We start from the raw sequence: 15,460 nt of genomic DNA on the forward strand, positions 1-15,460 counted from the left end.
CCTGCCACACTGTGATGCTCGGAGGCAGCACACAGTGGGTCCACAGAAAAGCCTGCTGAACGACTGACGTTTGGAAACTTCGCAGAAACACAGGAATGTTGATCGATTTTTTTTAAAGTGTCTCACAAAATTGTGATCCTTTTTCTTACTAACGTATACACGACCGTAACTGGAGTTTACCCCAAAAAGGTGCGTGATCATGGGGACAGTTGGCTGGGTGCTGGGAAGGTGAGCAGCTTCCCATAAAGAGGCTCTCCTTGGTGAATTTTCAGAAGCTTAAAAGCTTGACCTTCAGTTTCTGAAGGCTGGCAACCCCGTTTTGTCAGTTTGTCCAAAGTGGATGCGTCTCAGCAGCTGTGATTAACATGTGTAGAGCGGATGTGAAAACCAGGAATCCAGGCTGTAACCACCAGGCCAACGAACACACTCAGCTTGCATGACCAGCCCGTCCCCTCTCGGGTGCAGACCAGGTGAGAAGTCAGGTCACCGTCAGAAGGTTTGTCTGGTGGGCGTCCCGGGGCATCACACGAGCTACCAGGTTTGCTGCGGGGGAACCTGGTGCTCAGGCCTCACCTGTTTCCTTCTGTTTCTTTCTACATTCAGTCACTCCATCCCTCAAGGTGACTACAGGTCTCTGTCCTGTACTGATTTCAAAGTCTGACCTCCTTCCTTCCTAAACTGCTCTTGGGCTCCTCACTGCTGTCCCCAAGTTGACATGGGCACAGAGAACCTGGGGACCAACGTCGGGACCATCCTTCACAACATAACCTAAGTGAGGCATCACTACAGCCCAACATGAAACGTTCCTCTGCTGACATTTAACCAACACGCCTGGCAGGTGGCAGGTACACAGTAGATAACTGTGGATAAAGAGGAAAAGGCGGACAACGTAGGATATCAAGAGGAATAAATAGAAGTTTCAAAAAAATTTTTAATACAAAATATTTGACATTTTGAATGGGCACTTTCAGCTCAATACACACAGGTTTTCTAGGATACAGGCAATATAAACCACCTCAGGTTAATTTCAGCAGAAGAGGTACTTAAAAAAGGATGTTGGGCTATTCACAGAATCTCCAGGATCAACAAGGCACTGAGCTCATAACAGCAAAGAGAGCCCCCTGCCCACCGGCCGGCCAGTCACAGATCTTCCCCAGGCGCAGACAGCACCGCAGGGGTGTCTGGCCCCCCAGCCCGGCCCCGCTGCAGCCACGTCCTCTAGGAATGATGGCAGGCATCCCTGCCTGCACCTCTGAACCCGACAGCCGGCAGTCACGCCTGGGTCTCAGCTGCACCGGGGGCTGGCGAGGCCAGGGTGGGGGCTCAGCACCTCAAGTGGGAGCAGGACTCAGCATCCCCGGAGACTCACCAGATGGAGAAATCAACAAACAATGGGATTCCTTTAAAAAGGAATGATGTAAATTAACCACCACTCCCAAACAAGAACAAACACAAACCTCCCCCCAGGGGAACTGCTCTCACCTGGTAGAGGTTCACATCTCTGACTGCCACGTGCTGACAAGATTCGGGCGGGCCCCCGCAGCTCTACAGACACTCCAGCCCCCCCGCCCCCCGCCCCCTGGTCCTTGGTTGGCTCCAAGGAGCAGTGGGCAGGCGGCTCTGATGAGTCTCCAGTTTTCTTCCAGGACAGGAAGGAAGGAAGCTAGTTCATGCTGGTTACAAGAAATCCACTCGTGAGGATGGCGACCAAGAGAAGACTTGTTTCGATGTAGTTAAAGTATGTCACTATCTAGTCATTTCCACAGAACTGGATTTAACTTGCGAGGATCTGAACGCAGTGATGTCTAAAACCTGACAACGGTAAACAGCGTCTTCACGACTGCTAACCTCCTCCGCCGCAGGGTCAGCAGACTGTTTCTATAAAGGTCAGAGCGAGACTACTTCAGGCCACGAGGGCCACACGGCCTCTGTCACGACTTTTCACCTGATCCTGTGGCTCAGAGGTGGCCCCGGACGACAGCAGACAAATGCTGGGCTGCGTCCCAAGACTGGTGTTTAAGTTTCGTGTAATTTTCACATCTTCTTTTCATTTTTTTCAACCATTTAAAAACATCGAAACCATTCTTTGCTCACGGGCTGTGGGCTAGATTTCATTAGCCTGCAGACTGAACCACATCTGGCAAACTCACTCAAAGCACCATTTACTGGAGAGCCGCGAGAAAACAGATTTTTCTTTATAAGATGCTAACTCCTCAAGCAAAATATCCGACCCCACTTCCCCAAAGCGAATGCCCCGAAGAGCCACAATCACAGCCTCCACAAGGACGAGGGCGGAATTACAAGAGGAAAACAGACTCCCAGCTTCCACTGCGCCTGCACACATGACAGCGTCAACACACGGTCTGACCCGCGCACACGCGCCTGGCCGGGGCCTCACTCCCTACGGGACGACCTGCCCAGAGAGGAAGGTGACAGCTGCGGAGTCGGGGAAGAACAGGGAGTGCTGTGCTCGGGGCAGACACACCTTCCTCTCCCCAAATCGCTAGTGTCCAACAATCAGGACTCCATCCCACGCAAAATTCCAAACTGGGTGTTTTATCATCACTGACCTGCACCGAGATGCTCACCGCCCAGCTGCTCCGTCTTCAATCTCTCCTTCTAAGTATAGTACTAATCAATTTTTCCTTTCTCCCAGCTTATAAGAAGCCATAAGTTTCCTTCAATTCTATTAAAGCTGTGATAAGAAAAAAACATCTGGCATACTACTTTAAACTAAAACGTTAAGGATTGAAACTATAATTCCCCAGAACATTTTTACTTGACAGTTACCTTCATTATTCTGACCAACAACATGGAAATACCACCCACAACGGGAGGTATTTTTTAGCAGAAAGCTTTCTTTGCGCCTCAGATCACATGTAAGACCCACCTGGTGAAAACATCCACTTGTAAAGTAATAAATTTGGCGAAAGCATATATTTATTTTGGTTCACTGTGAATCTGATATACTGGAAAATGACTAGCTGGAGGGTCTTGAGCCAGCTTCTTACACATCAGGTCCTGATTCTAACATGCCTGCCCCGCAGGGCTGAGGCAGGGGTCAGAGGTGACGTGCATCAGGTCCTGATTCTAACATGCCTGCCCCGCAGGGCTGAGGCAGGGGTCAGAGGTGACGTGCATCAGGTCCTGATTCTAACATGCGTGCCCCGCAGGGCTGAGGCAGGGGTCAGAGGTGACGTGCACAGCCTCACACGGGGCAGGTACCCGTAACTGGCGGTTATCACCATAAACAGGACGTCTAAGAAAGAGCTTAGAATTTAATGTGTAGAACATGTAGGAGAAGGCTTTAAAAGAACAGTATTTCTGTTTGCATTATGGAAAATGAAGAAAAAGGAAACGTGCGCAAAGAAATTCTTCTGGTTGTGGAAGTGGAAAGACAGAGCCTGTGTGTGTCCCTGTCTCTCACACGGGCAAACACACACATACACAGGCACCTGCCGGAAAGTACCAGACCGCTCTGTGCTAGTGAATTTGCAGCTTATTGAGTTATCAAAATTCACAATATTTTAACTGTCCTATTTAATACAAGGCTTCTAAAAAAACCTCAGAAATGCAGTTGCCATTACAATCGTGTGTTGTGGTAGAGGCTGGGAGCACGAATAACCTGACGTTATAAGAAAATTTTCGTGTATGTGCTTCCGTGCATTTTTCTGTGAAGGTCTATAAGCCTCAGCGCCCCAGAGTGCTCTGGACTAGTAAGTCCAACTAAGACGGTAACGACCCATCCAACTGCTCCAAGCACCTCCAGACTCTTTCCTCCACGCTCTCGTTGTGCGCACCCCTACCAGGGATACAGGACAGGAGACTGAACCCACCCACGTTATGTAATCATTTTACACTAAGCTAAGCTTCCTAAAGGGTCCGCCACGCCCCCACCCCGTCTGCACAGCGCTGTCATCAGGCACACCGTCACCTCCAGGGGATGCTACCACTGACGCGACCACCTGATCTAACATAAAACTCTCATCTTCTCACCTGTGCGACTGAGAAAACCGCGTGCGTCTTTCCAACTGGTTTGGCCAACCTACCGCTGTGGCATCTCAAGGCTGAGAGAAGGGGCTGACAAAGCCAGAGTGATGGGGGGCAGGGGGAGGTCTCCTGCCTCAACAAACAGCCCCTCAGCCTCTCCAGTAAGTTTCAACTGTGAACCCGCATTCTGGAATATGACCCTGTGGGGTGGATTAAAAAGGCTGAGTTTAAGGATCATTTTCTGGACTTCGGAATTGAGGTTCAGTAAGATTAACTGCCCCCCCCAAACAAGCAAAAATACCTAAAGTGAGGGGACTCTGCTCTGGCCACTCGGCTCTGTTAACTTTAATTAGAACAAATTATTTTTGGTGTCCTGGATAGAGAGGATGCTTAATGATGTACAATCGCTAACCCTTAAAGGCTGCACATCGTTAAAAAGTATTTTACGAAAAGAGGGAAAGTAAGTTGTATTGAAAATCCTCATCTTTGCAGAGAATTGCCAAAATAAATAATTATTTTTAAAGCTATATTTGAGGTATATATTGAAGACTAACATTGAATAATAACTTATTTTTTTGCCCTTTTTTCTTATCTCAGCGTATCCTCAACAACTCATTTATGAATGGGAAAAAAATGAGGCTCTAAATCCTAACAAAGTGATGTCTCTTGCAGGAATAGAAAAATCCATCCTCAAATTCATAGCAACTTCAAGGAACCCCACAAAGCCAAAACAATTTTGAAAAAGATGAAGTTGGAGGTCTCACACTTCCTGATTTCAAAACTTACTACAAAGTTCCAGTAATCTAAATAGTGCAGTGCTGGCATAAGGACAGACACACAGACCAATGGAAGAGAACGGAGGGCCTGGGAATAAACCCTCACAAATATGGTCAAATGATTTTCAACAAGGGTGCCAAGGCCACTCAATGGGGAAAGTGCAGTCTTTTCAACAAATGGTGTTGGGGAAAATGTATATCCACACGCAAAAGACTGAAGTTGGACTCTTAATCTCATACTATAAACAGAAATTAACTCCAAATAGCCCAAATAAAACTCTTAGAAGAAAATATAGGAGAAAAACTTCATGACAGTAGCTTTGGTTATGATTTATTGGATATGACACCACAAGCACAGGCAACAAAAGTAAAAACAGACAATGGGAACTACACCATCATTATAAACTTCTGTGCATCAAAGGACACAATCAACAGAGTGAAAAGGCCACCTACAGAATGGGAGAAAATATTTGAAAATCACGTATCTGATAAGGAGTTCATATCTAGAATCTATAAAAAACTCACACAACTCAACAACAGAAACCAACCAGATTAAGTGGGTATAGAGGGGAAAAGACTGGAAGACAGAAGTGAAGTGGGGCAAAGAGGACAAAGTAGGCAGAACCACAGGAAGAAAAGGAGGAAGGGGAAATTCCAAGAACATTTAAAAATACTTTCTGCTTTGCTGGAAGAGACGTGTGCACTGTGGTGGATCTCGCCCGCAGAGGAGCTGAGGTCCGTGGAAATTCCCATGTAAGGACGCCTGCTTGTGGCTGTTTCCGCAGGCGGACGCTACAGCTGCTCATCTGAGTAAGGCATTAGGCATCTGGAGGAAAAGATTCTTTGGCACCAGTGTCCATATATACATTAAAGGCTGTGGTTTCCATTCTTAATGGCCAGTAGATTTGCCAAGACAAGTCATGCCGCCCAAGTATGTGGTTCAGCGCCTGGCAGTCAAGGTCTCACAGTTTTCCTGTGGTCACTGCTGGCAGTGGAGACTGAGGCCGCGTGACTTTACTGCTCTCCACGAACGGCCCCTCAGTCAGGAACGTGCTCACACGTGCGGTGACGTTCTGCCATCCGTAAATGGGACCTTTCTATCTCAGGCGAAGCTGCTTCCTGCCCACCCAGAATCCCTCCCAAGGGCTTCAAACAGAGCTCTACGTTTAGATGAGTCTCAGTAACCTCTCCTTAGGTCTACGCTGTGCAGCTTGGTAGCTACCAGCCACACACAGCAACTCAGGGGAGGCGAGTCCAAACTGAGGCATGCTGTAAGTGTAAAGTACATTCAGGATTCCAAAGATTTAGTTCCCCAAAGCCTAAAGCATCTCAGTAATTGTTAATGTGACCACAGGATGTATATAGTTGGGACACGATAATAGTTTGGCCTTTTGAGTTAAACCTAACATATTATTCAAGTTAGTTTCACCTGTTCCTTTCTGCACGTGGCTGCTAGGAAAACTTAAACTACACAGTGGCCGTGGCTCACGTGACATGTTATTGGACAGGCCGTTCTAGATAAGGTCACAGGCCCCGTTTAAGGAATCAAGAAGTGTGGCCCAGAAATCATCCTGAGGCCAAGGCACTGAAAACTCAGGCGACCCCGTCCAAACTCAGGGTAACAGGAGCCTTTGATTCCTTTCACTGTAACCGCACGGCCCGGGGTGGGGCTGGGAGGGCAGCCTGGGCTGGGACCCCTACCCTCATCAGCTGGGGCAGGTTCGACTCCGGCCGTAACGCGCGCACATGAAGCTCCCTCGGGGGTTGCCAAGGACTAGAACCAAAGGAAAGCATTTCCACAGTCAGCATGGGGAAGCGCGTTCTCAGTAAGGGTGCTGCCCTTTCCTTTAAGGTCTTAGAAATCCTGTGGACACGCTCAGTGGCTGATTCAGTCACCCCGGGGTTAGTCAGAGAGCCTGGATCCTGAGTCTCTTTTTTCCTTCCTCTCCACTCCAACCACGTCCATGGAATTCAGCCTCACAGGGCAGGGCGTGTGCAAAGCTTCCCGGGCGAACCCATCCCCTCCCACAGCTGCACTGCCGGCTCCGGTCCTCCGTCAGCTTCTCCCACCTCCTCGCGCTGGTCCATGAACTCACAAATCAGTACAATTAACTCCAAACTTCTGGTGGCGGCTCATGTTCTCCTTAGGACCGTTATTAATAACTGGCTGCTACCGCCCACATTTAAGTGTAGCTCTGCCATAACTGTAGCTACTTCCTGCCCACGCCTGCAGTCTCCTAAGACGCATGGATACGTCTTTTATTCACCACAGGGTCTGATCAGATGCACCACAAATGAAGACCTTTACAGTGGCCTGAGAAATAAGTAAAGTCAGACTCAACACTGACTTTCAATTACTGGCCAGGCCAATCAGGATTACAAGGAACGAAAAGCACCCTGACTAAGATATCCTGACTTGGCAGTCTGGACTTTATTTCTGGCTGGTTTGTGGAAAAGCCGCTTTTATGATTTCCTTGCAGCTGTTGCTAGCAACGTGCTGGGCTGGCAGCCCTGACTGGATTTCCTGCTTCGGTGATGCCATTTTCTGTTTTTTTTTTTTTTTTTTTTTGCGGTTCGCGGGCCTCTCACTGTTGTGGCCTCTCCCGTTGCGGAGCGCAGGCTCCGGACGCGCAGGCTCAGCGGCCATGGCTCACGGGCCCAGCCGCTCTGCGGCATGTGGGATCTTCCCGGACTGGGGCACGAACCCGTGTCCCCTGCATCGGCAGACGGACTCTCAGCCACTGCGCCACCAGGGAAGCCCCTTGCTATTTTTTTTTTTCGATGATGCCATTCTCTTATTCTCCACCCAACTTTCCCCAAATATTCACCATCACTTATTACGAGTGCCAACCCTTCTGAAGGTCTGGCTTAAGGAAGCTCACTGTGCGTGGATCCCTCCCAAAAGGACAGCAAGGTCAGGTCGGGGCAGGGGGAGTGGAGGGGGAACTGCAGGATTGCCCCCCAACCACGCCCCTTTAGAGAAGGTGGAGGAGGGGCAGGGCAGAGGCAGGAAGGGGAAGGGAAGAGAGGGGAGAAGACTGAAGGAGGAAAAGGCCAAAGGAAGAAAGAGAAGGTCTGTGCAGCAGCGGTCGGGCTGCGGAGGCTCTGAAGAGGAGAGATTCTCAGGTGCTAAACAGAACGCGGTTCCTTCCAACCCTGAGACATGCTCAAATGGTGCAGAGTAGGGCTTCCCTGGTGGCGCAGTGGTTGAGAGTCCGCCTGCCGATGCAGCGAACACGGGTTTGTGCCCCGGTCTGGGAGGATCCCACATGCCGCGGAGCGGCTGGGCCCGTGAGCCATGGCCGCTGAGCCTGCACGTCGGGAGCCTGTGCTCCGCAACGGGAGAGGCCACGACAGTGAGAGGCCCGCGTACCGCCAAAAAAAAAAAAAAAAAATTCATGTAATAAAATGCCAAAAAGCATCCCTAAGGTCTTTTATAGAAAAAGTCTCTGCAGGACCATAAACTCTATGGCACTGAACATTATCAAGGTTGTTAATATTTTCTCTGCAAACATAGAGTATAACCTCCCTTTCTCACCCACCCTTGCTGTGAAACCCATAAAACATACAGTTGCTTTTACAGACATTTGACAATACACACCCACAGGAAGTAACAGCCACATCGTTGCCCTCTGCAGCAAGAAGCAGACATTAGCACGGCCAAAGGCTACTAGGAGACCATTCTGCTACTGTACTTGCAAGTTTAGACCAGTGTCTTTGAGGTTTGCTTTCAAATGACTGAGAAGGACAGGTCAGGGGGGAAACAAACCCAGAAACACAGCAGAAGCCTGCGACTGGCTGCTCTGGGCCGTCACCTCCACTGCTCTGGAGGCCACTGCCCATCTTCTCCCCTGCACACGCATGGCCACACCTCTGCAAAGAGGTCCTTACCTGCTGCCTCCAGACTCAGGAATGGGGGACCCCTCTCTGTGCGTCTGCCCTTACCCGCTTCATTTATCAGGGCTCCAGAAGCTGGGTTCCCATCACAGCGAGCTATCTTTAAAGCTCCTGTTTCCTACACTGCACAGAACTTCCTCATCTCTACTCAGTGTCTGTTGCCCCGAACTATATTTAAGCTGATGAAGCCACATCAGGGTTCTTCCTGCACGCAGTCGAGCCACGTGACAGTGTTACACGATAACCCCGCAGCCCTGAAGCAAGACAACACCCCCAGTGTCACAACTCACATCCTGTTGGCTTGTTTTACATACTTTACTAAGTCAAGAAGTTCATCCACAAACTTACTGAAAGCGCTTGTAATATGCAGGAAAATATTGAGGAAAATAAATAATAACTGGTCAGCACGCAAGGAGCTGAACCCCTCTGGGTCTTGACGACACCTTCACATGTGAACTGACCGAGCATCTCTGAAGCCTTCTCTGGCACATCAGGTCAAGCAGCTGGTCTTTATTCATCTTTCTGGTGATGTGGCCCAACCCAGAGCCAGGCGGCCGCCCTCTGTCAGGCCAAGCGGTGGAAACTGCTCCTTCTGTCCTGGCTGACTCACAGCCAGGGCTGCCTCGTGCCAAGTTTCCACGGAAGAATAAAGGGGTCTTTGCTGGAGATGCAGGAAGAACTCGGGAGCCACTAGGTCAACCTTTCTGCAAGAACACGGCTTCCCCACCGGGATTCACCTTAACCGCCTCCTTTACTACAGAGCAGATTCCTGGGTTACAGGCCCTGAGGCTAATCTTTGAAAACAAGAAAACAACCCATGGCCTCTGCTTGTCCTCCAGCATGGCAGGCCCCTTGCAGGGCATCTGACCTCAGGGGGTCTGGCGCCTAGTAGGCAAGCCAGAGCAGAGAAAGCTCTGAGATTCGGGGCTCAGCCCTGAGCTTCACCCTGACCCTCAGGACTGGTGGGGATTTCTCACACGATACACGCACAGTAAACTTCCAGCCAGGATCTTCCTCTGGGGCCTTCCCTGGTGGCGCAGTGGTTAAGAATCCGCCTGCCAATGCAGGGGACACGGTTTCGAGCCCTGGTCTGGGAAGATCCCATGCACCGCAACCAAGAGTAGCCCCCGCTCGCCGCAACTACAGAAAGCCCATGAGCAGCAACGAAGACCCAACGCAGCCAAAAATAAAATATTAAATAAATAAATAAACCTTAAACAACAAAAAAGGGAGAATCTTCCTCTGGCCTTGATTTTTATGCCCTTTCAGGAAGCGGGCAGTGCAGGCCAGTCTGTGGGGAGAGACAGGCCCTCGTCCCCAATCCCTGCCCCAGACACAAACCCTGGGAAGCAGCCAGGATCTCTCTCAGGAGGAGAACAGAACGGAAGTCTCAGGAGCTGCAGCCCCAGGATGTGGAATTCTCCCTAAGAATGTAGCTTATGCCGCTGCAGTTAACACCCAAGAGGGGAACGCTCACATCTTGGCCCCATTCGTGACTGATCACAGGCACCGCAAAGGACACCCACAGGGTGTGTGGGCAGGGTGTCCAGACGGCCACCTGGAGCCCCTCCTCCTTTCCAGATGGTTCTCTAAGGGCAGCCCAGTCGTTCTCCAACTCTCTGCCGTCAGGAGACACCTCTTACCTTTTAAAAGACAAAACCAGGAGGCCGTTCTCAATCCTTCCCTCATGTTTGACTTTATAAACAAGGCTCCCCAGCAAGTCCCAACTCGATTCCCTCAGCCTCCAGACGGTCCCGCCCGCATCAGGGTCACCCATCACTGTCTCCTGCAGGACCCCTTCCACTCCCGCCTTTAGGAGAGAGAAGCCCCCTTTCTGGCCCCACTGTCTCCCCGTGACCCCCATCCTCACGGCTCTACTACCTCCTCTGCGCCAGCAACGCCAACCAGACCCCCCCAACTTCACAGTCAGGCACCAAACTGTCTGCGGGCTACTTCTACGCGACATCCTCACCAGCAACTCAAAGCCCGGAGGATTAAATGAAACTGCCCGCGCCGGCGCCTGCACCCTCCGGGTGAGCCTCCTGTGGCCCGGCCATGCGCTCCAGCCACTAGCCGGTGAGCTCCCGGCCACCCGTGCCTTCCTGTCCTCAGACCCCCCCCCCCCCACTTCTGCTCAGTCTGGCTCCTGAGCAGTTTTCCCATTTCTTCTCTCCTACGTCACCGTTGTTGGACCCCTGCTGCCCGCCTGGCCTGCGATTCCCGGGTGCCCGGATCGCGTGCCCGGCCGGTACCTGTGATCAACCCCCAGAGACCCGGCCAGCAAGGACTCCCCAGGAAGTGGGTCCCTAACCAACCGGCTCCGCTCAGCACGGAAGCTCACCTGCAGCCCCTGGCCCACCCCGCCCCCATCCTCTTCTCTGGACACTCCCGCCACTCAGGCAGTGCAGCCCGGCAGCTGCACACGCGCGCGCGCACACACACACACGCGCACACGCACAGACACACACAGGCACGCGGTGCGGGGGGCTGCAGCGCACACTGGACTCTCGGCCAGGAAGATCCTCCCCACGTGCCCTCACCGACATCCCTGCACACGGCGGGGGCACCGGGTTCGCAGGACCCCGACCCTCGCGCTTCTGCTGCACGGCTTCCTTTCCTGCGCTCCGGGGAGCTGGACTCCCGCCCGTCCAGGCCCTGGGCCCATGCCTGGCACACACTGGGCACTTGGCAAAGTTCAACGAAACCGAGCCTGTAGGAGGGGTGGCGGTTTGAACCTCTTGCATGAGGACGGTGGTGCAGGTGGAAATTCCAGACTCCTTACGGCCCCCAGGGAGAAGCGTCAGAAGACAGCCGCGGAGGTCAGAGCACAGCCGCCACGTTAAAGCCTGGTTCTCAAGAACAGGATGCCTCTCAGAGCGGGGACAGGGCTGTCACCCTGGAGCTGGACAGGGGCTGCAGCGCACAGCGGTGCCTGGTACACCCGCAGGCGGACAGCAAACAGGGAGGCCCACAGCCGAGGCCCAGCATCCTCCACCAGGTGGAGCTTCCGCTCCGTGTCACCCCTGCCTCAGGCTGGACGCCTGGTAACGGGACCCGTCTTCTCCGTCTGGCCGCGGCCAAGCTTGTGTTTTCCTTGGCAGGCCTCACACAGACAGAAAGCAGTCAGGTTAAATGCCTTCCACGGGGTACCCCTGAGTGCACATGGATCGCGTTCCATGTCCTTGCATGTCTTTCCCTCTCTGCCTTTTAAAAACTCTGGAGTAATTTCACCCAACTTGTTTTACTCAATCTATCAAGTGCTACTGAATCTCTCCATCTTTAAATACTCTTCTTAATCCTGACTATGAAACCGATTTATAACCCCCCAAATCTGTCATATTCATCCCTATATAAGCTTTCCCTGAGGTCTCTGCTCTATTTCACTGGAAAAAATATTAGTTTGCTTTACCAGCCATCTCTCATTTAAAAACAAAAAAACAAAACAAAACAAAAACCTTTCCAACAGATTGTAATCAATGTCTTAAAGGCTTTGAGCTTCTAAATAGGATAAAAAAGAAATTAATACCACTTATGAGAGTAAAGATTAAAGTAAAATCCAAGCAAACTTTGCTTCACTCAATTGACAAATCTCAGGGCATTCCCAGAAAACTTAGTGTTAATTAAAACTGTGTAAAAGTACTCTGTGATTATATCTAAGATAAAAGTATGTGCTATGCTCAGAGAATTATAAAAACGTTTTTCCCCTTTTTGTTTTAACTTGAACCACAGTCCTGTGGATGCAAACTTTGTGACATCCAGCATCGCTGACATTATCCTGCATCCCTGGCCCCATCCAGCATCCCTGATCCCATCCAGCATCCCCGATCCCATCCAGCAACCCCGATCCCATCCAGCAACCCTGGCCCTAGCCAACTCCATATCTACATGCCCCAAACCATCAAGGTAACAAAAAATGCCCACAAGTTCCCAGTGGCTCCTTAGGGAACAGCTCTAGCCCCACTGAGAACTACTGACCTGGAGGATTTTTGAGGCCATCAAGCTACCTAACGGCAAAAGCGCTGACTATCTGAGGGACCCTCTGTTGCAGGCCTCCCCTCCACCCCAACCCCCTGCTCTGCCTGCCCCTCCCCCACTGAGTGCAGACGAACGTCTCACTGGCCTCGGCCCAGTCCCTCTGCCCCCTGAGGCAGGTGTCCTGTTAGTGTCGCCCTGCAGTTTCTCCTGTCCTGTTGGCACCTCTTTGGGGCTGGGTTTGGCTACAGACTCAAGAATGTTGTATCCCACATTATCCAAGCAGCCCCCCTGACTCTCAGGAAAGACTAAACCCTGGGGACTCAGATTCTGACTTCTCGATAGTCATTACAGATCAAAACATACAATTCTTTAGAGGAAAGAGGGCCTAAGAGGAAAAGGGAGCACAGGAGGGCGCAGCTGCACTGCCCCGCCCACAGGTCAGCGTCCTGTCCAGACCCTCAGCCCCACGACGGCAGGACCATGAGGCCGCGGCGGAACAAAGTCCCCGACAAACTACCCGGAGGGAAGGGGAGAGCTGAGGACATCGGGATGGCTACAAGGCCGGGAACAGAGAGGGAACCATGCTGGGTGGGCGTGAGTGCGGAGCCAGGCCTGGCCGCACAGGCGTCGGGCCAAGCTTGCTGCCTCCTGTTGCCCCTGTCTGAAGAAAGCTTAGTTCCCGTTTTTATCCTATGTCTGCAAATGTATTAAAAAAAAAAGGGAGGCATGGGTGTGGTTGGGGGAGGGGTGAGGAGGCCAAGCACAGAGGATCTGGGGGCAATAAAAACGCTCTGCATGCAGAGGCCATAACGGTGGATGCACGTCATTACACATTTCTCAAAAGCCACAGCACGTACCACGCCAAGAGTGAACCCTAACGTAAACTAGGGACCATGATCTATCAAGGTGGGTTCATCAATTATAATAAATGCACCATCGGGGGGGAGTCTGGGCGGGGGGGCAGGGGGTGTATGGGAAATCTCTGCGCCTGCCCCTCAACTTTGCTGTGACCCTAAAACTACACTAAAAAATAAAGTCTTTAAGAAAAATTAGCAAGGCTGTAAAAACTGAATGATACTCAAGTAGTCCCCAACTCAAGCATCAAAAATTTGAAGCCAATTCTGTTTACAATTTTGCCATTTCCACAGGAGCCATATCATAAATCTCATTAATAAAATCATGACCAACCCACAAAAGCTTGCTCAAGTCCAAACTGTAGCTGAAAAGGGAGACGGCATAGCAGCAATCCAGGGATGATCACTTCGGACAAATTATGTCACACTCCTCGTCTGTAACACAGGTATGGGAATACCCGCCATGGGAATTTCATGTGGTGTTCAAGTTCAAGTGAGAAAGTTACACCCGACAGTCATGAGTGACAACCCCCCCGAACCCAATCTGGGGCCGAGTGACAGGCAGAGGGGAGTCCAGGGTTCAGCAGCCTGGACCATGGGTACAGGGTCTGTGTGGAAGGGGGGGTCCTGGGCAGTGGGAGAGGGGCCAGAGGGAAAAGAGCCCCCAGCCAGGGCGCCTGTCGACACAGAGGAGAGGCGTCTGCTAAGTACGGGTCGTGGTGAGCAGGGAGCGCCTTACACAGCCCGTCACTGCCAAGTGCACATGCAAGAGCAACACCAAAAGGTTTCCAGAGCTTCAATCATCTGTTCTCCTGTGAAAAGTCTCTCCCTGATGTTATCTAGCTTTCTACGGCCCCTAGAGAAAGTTCATCCACTTAAAAATGGAAATTCAACCACAAAATTCATGTATTCTCTACCCTTAGGAAAAAGATATTCAAAGCCTTGGAAAATATCCAGACCTAATCCAAAGCAAAGTCCACAAAGAGAGCGGACTTTCAGCCTAATTCCCTGACACACGTAAACTGCACTCCCAGATGGATTTCCACTGTATTTGGATTCAGGCATCTTTTAAACCAGGAGCATGGAGACTGAATAAAGACTTTAAAGCATGATAAAAAAAAAAAAAGCCAAATTTGAGTTCAAACCCAGATCAGCCACCTACTACCTGGGAGAAAGGTCTTTAACTTCACTGAGCTTCTCAAAAACCTCTGGGAGCCTCACCATCACTGCTGGCTTTGATGGTGGTGGTGGTGGGGTCTCTCCTCTGCCCCTTCGTATCTTTGCTCAGAGGTCATGGCGGTGAAACCTTCCGCGACCTCCCACCCCAGACCTTCCTCTAACTTACGTCTCTACCCATCACTTATCACCATCTAATGCGTCTCATTTGTTTGGTTATGATCTCTCCCCACAACAAAGACATAAGCCCCCTGAGTATGGGGAGTTTCATCTGCTCTACTTCCTGCTGTATCCCCAGAGACTGGGACATATCTGGCCCAGGGTGAGGTTTCAGACATATTTAACTGAATATGTGAATTCAAGTGAATTAATTCACCCCTCCGCTGAGAATCATACACTGTGTAATCAAACAGAATTTTATTCCAGAGATGTAAGGATGGTTCAATATCAGGAAATCAATCAATGTGATACAGCACATTAACAAAATGAAGAATAAATATCATATGACCATCTCAGTAGATGCAGGGAAAGCCTTTGAGAAAATTCAGCATCTATTCATGAAAAAGAACCTCTCAACAAAGTGGGTACGGAGGGAACATACCTCAACATAATAAAGGCTGTACATGACAATCCCATAGCTAACATCATAAAAATAAAAATGTTTTGCACACTGACCGGCACACAGTAAGTACTCAACTATTGTTAGTTTCCTTTCAGTTCCCAAGTCAAGATAATTGGCCAACAGCTGCTGAACACTCCAAGTGGGAAACTCTAACAGCATGGTCAAAAGAT

At 50.7% G+C, this 15,460-nt stretch overlaps 1 protein-coding gene across 3 annotated transcripts in view; it reads right to left on the reverse strand.

Moving 5' to 3' along the window:
- The window catches only part of LIMS1 (LIM zinc finger domain containing 1), a 94,136-nt gene that overhangs the window by 55,548 nt on the left and 23,128 nt on the right, over positions 1-15,460 (reverse strand). Inside the window, exon 1 of one of the 3 annotated variants that reach the window (XM_033401661.2) lies at positions 8,658-9,378. The exons of the other annotated variants lie outside the window; for them this stretch is intronic. The gene's annotated coding sequence lies outside the window, so the exon portion shown is untranslated. Of the gene's footprint in view, positions 1-8,657; positions 9,379-15,460 lie in introns of those variants that run through there. 3 annotated transcript variants of the gene reach the window in all.

Source organism: Orcinus orca, chromosome 13 (assembly GCF_937001465.1).
Source record: "Orcinus orca chromosome 13, mOrcOrc1.1, whole genome shotgun sequence".
Classification (NCBI taxonomy): domain Eukaryota; kingdom Metazoa; phylum Chordata; class Mammalia; order Artiodactyla; family Delphinidae; genus Orcinus; species Orcinus orca.